We start from the raw sequence: 4007 nt of genomic DNA on the forward strand, positions 1-4007 counted from the left end.
TGGCAGAGGTAGAGGGTTAGAGATCCCCTCCGCAGTCTCTTTCTCCACATCTGATTGGGACCCCCTATAGCTGCTTTTTAGGGGGGGGGGAATAAACATGAAAGGTCCAATCATGCGCTTTGCTGCAAGGCACATGGTTACTACTATGTTGTACTGATACCTGTACTGATAAGCCTCAGAATTTTTCAGTTGGTTCTTTGATTCACTAGGCTGACAAATCCATGGCTTAAATGTATATATTTTTAATTTAAAAAGAAAAAAATCAAGAGTTGAAAATACAGATAGAAATGTATACACTTTTAATTCATTAATAAATTGAATTTCAGTTCCATTTCTTCTCTCCTTTATCCAATCCTTGTTTTCCGGTGAATGATCGGGATGACCAGAGAGAATGGAGGACAGAGTGCCTATACCTTTAACCATGGTATAGAACAGGGGTACCCAAACCCCAGCCCTGGGGCCAGTTGCGACCCTCAAGGACTCCCAATCTGGCCCTCAGGGAGCTCTAAGTCTCCAATGAGCTTCTGGCCCTCCGGAGACTTGCTGGAACTTGTGCTGGCCTGACGCAACTGCTCTCAGCATGACGGCCAACCTCTTGCATGAGCTGTGGGATGAGGGCACTGCTTGCTGTTTCACATCTGTGATGCAGCTGCGGCAGCAAAGTAAAGGCCGGCCTTGCTTTGTGCCGTGAGATTTGTACCTTGAGCTATTGCAAGACCTTCATTCATTCACTCATTTTCCATCTCTAATATATTCATTTATGTAAATTCATTCAAATTTGAAATGTAAATTAATTCTTTTTTCCCAGCCCCCGACACAATGTCAGAGAGATGATGTGGCTCTTTTGCCAAAAAGTTTGGACACCCCTTGTATAGAAGAGGGAATGTTGGCAGGTGCAACTCAGCATGCAAGGGTTTAAAGCAGGGATCTCCAAACTTTTTGTCCAGAGGGCCACATCAAATATCTGGCATGGTGTTGAGGGCCAGAAAAAAATTTTAAATATAAAATTTAAATAAATAAATTAGAGTTGGAACTTAGATGAATGAATAAATGAATGAATGGGCTCATTCATTCAACCTCTCTGGCCCTCAGAACACCCTCCAGACACAACCAGAGCAAAGCTTGTGGTTGTGTTCAGCTGAGTGAGCCAGAGGCTTTCAGGGGACAAGAGGCTGGCTGCGGGCCGGATAGAGGCTTGCCATGGGTGGCCCCCGGGCCAGGGTTTGGAGACCCCTGGTTTAAAGGTATAGGCACTATGTCCTCCATTCTATCTGGTCACCCTGAGTGAATGTATAGATGGAAACTCTAGCAATCTCCTGACCTCTCATTATATCATCTTAATTCACACTTCAGACCTGAAAAAGGGGGGGGGGGAGATTCTGTAGGCAATTCAGTTCATCTTCACAGACAAGGTATCTTCTATGCATCTGTAGCCATTCATCCCATTCAATAAATATTTGAGGTCACTACCACACAATTTGAGTGTGAAACATCCTCAGTTCAATTATTCTCTTTCAATCTTGGAACTTCATGACTATTTTTTTTAATGGCAGAAACCCCTGTGTTGTATTAACCAATGCAGCCAGCTGCCAATGTCATCAGCAGCAGCTGTTCTTTTTTGCTCTCTGTTTTTCTGAATGGATGTTGCTTTGGCAGACTAGAAATATACAGATGCTTTTTACTAACAGTACTGAGCAAACCCTTCCCCAGCCCATCTCCCATTTCTAGGCAGGCCAGAGGCTTGAAACTCATTTTATCCAGCTAGGTGAAGTAGAATTACAGTGTTTAGTGAAATACTCCCACACTGAGATTATCAGTGATCCATTTTGTGCCTTAATATATTTTCATGCTTAACAAAATTGATGTGCAATTAAGTATTTTGGTACTTTGTGGGAACGGAGCACTTCTTACTTACTTAATTTCCATTGTATCTTTTGATCCAGAAACCTCCTCAAGGTAAGTTCCATAAAACAATAAAATGCACTCATCAAATCGTTGCAACTATCCTATTGAAACACACAGTTAAGCCACAAAAGCAATTTAGGAGAGATCACAGATAGCCAGTATCGGCAGTTCACTTCTCCCTCTAAGGCAGAGGTTCCCAAAGTAAGGAGTCATGATTCCCCAGCCAGGGAAGCTCTAACGCTGCCCCCTTTAGGGGTGGAGTTGTAGCACTCCCACAATCACACCACCACTGTGAAAAGGGCTTTTTTTTTTTCCCCTTACCAGGAGCAGCGTCAACCCTCTGGAGCATGCAAGGGCCACAGGCTCCTCTACTGGCCTCCACACACCTCAGAACCGCTCCCAAATGCAAGGGTTTATGACCCACTTTCAGTTTTTGGATCACATTCTGAGATGCAGAGAGGCCAGCAGCGGGGGGGGGGGGGGCCACAGGCTCCACAAACCCTCCAGAGGGCCGGTGCTGCCCCTGGTAATTACAAAAAAAGTCATTTCATGATTGCAGGAGTGCCAAGGTTGCTACCATCCCTCCCCCACAAAGACTTGCAGGGGTCCAAACTTACAGTGGTCCAAACAGAGTTTGGAACCTGCCGTTCTAAGATTTTGCAGAATGTCCATCAGCCTCCTAAAAGCTGCCAACGAAGTAGAATGGTGCACTTTCTAGTGGGACTGCTGGGAAGGTTCTTTCTTACAACTACTTTCCACATACATTTTCTACATACTTTTAAGTCTAATGTTTTCTAAACACCATTCATTTCTGTGGAATTCAGCAAGCAAAGTCTAGTAAAACGATGTATTTTGCGAGAACTTGTTTCAGTGACAAACAGCAATTATTAGCTATGTAATTTACCATGTGTTGGCTTGCCTGGAATATTTTTCTAAGTAGCAAAATCTATGGGTTGGATCCTGTGTGGCTCCTATGCAAAAAAAGACACTGAACAAGATAAGGCCAATTTCCATTAATCCCCCTTTTCTTCTGCTACTTTTAATGCCTCAAACGATTCTTTTTTGAAGATTTCTTAACCTCCAAGGAGTGGATTGGAGGGCAGAGAAAGCGTGCTACGATGAGGAGGGGACAAGGAATTTTGATGGTTAAGTTTCTTTCCACTTGCACTCCAATTCTATTCCTGCACATTGGGTAGATAGCTGGGCATTTTATTTTGAAACTACATCAGACATGATCCAGCCATAGTTAAGCACTTGACAACATAATCCTCTGCATGCCTACTCAGAGGTAAATATCTCTGTGTTCAGTGGAAAGCACTCCCAGAAAAAATGTGTATAAAATTGCAGCCTTAAAGACCCTTTGATTTTCAGTGGGAGTTTAAGATCCTTGATTTTGGCTAGATCATACCTTCTGTCTTTTACAGGAGTATGTCAATAACCAGAGAAGGCTCCCCAATATGAACATAGATGACACGGTAGCAAACCCAGCTTTGTTTCAAGCAGACGCTCTGGCAGCTGCTACTAATCTCAGCACCCTGACAAATGTACCTGTCCGATGCACATCAAGCATTAACAATATGAAACCGATGAAGCCAAACTTCACACCTACCAGTCACGCATTGTGTGTTTGTCAGGTGCTTTTGCTTTCAGTCCTAGGCAGTCAGGACAACCAATGAGTTCATAAACTTCACCATGCGTTGGGCAGCTCTTTCCATTTGGGGTTGGTCACAAATTGTGCTGGCACATGCTTGCAAACATGTTGCTGTGTGCTTTGAGGTGAATTTTGAAAATGCTGTGTTCACCCCCCCCCACCCTCCCAAAAATACCAATATGGGCCTTGTTTTCAACCAGATCTTGCTATGTATGAGTTTCTCACAATGAGCTTCTTTCATAGTGCTTAGTACTTTCTGAGTGAGCAAACCACAGCAGATGTATTATTTCGAAGTAATCCTTACAGGGACTCTTTCAAGTCAGTTAGCATTCTTAACTTCATATTACAATGAGGCTGAGAGAAGGTGGCTTGCCTGAGGAGGTGTGGTCTGGAGGTTGAGCTGCCACTTTGTTTGAAAAAGCTAAGCAGGATCAGCTTGGATCTCTCCTTG

Source organism: Tiliqua scincoides, chromosome 1 (assembly GCF_035046505.1).
Source record: "Tiliqua scincoides isolate rTilSci1 chromosome 1, rTilSci1.hap2, whole genome shotgun sequence".
Lineage (NCBI taxonomy): Eukaryota > Metazoa > Chordata > Lepidosauria > Squamata > Scincidae > Tiliqua > Tiliqua scincoides.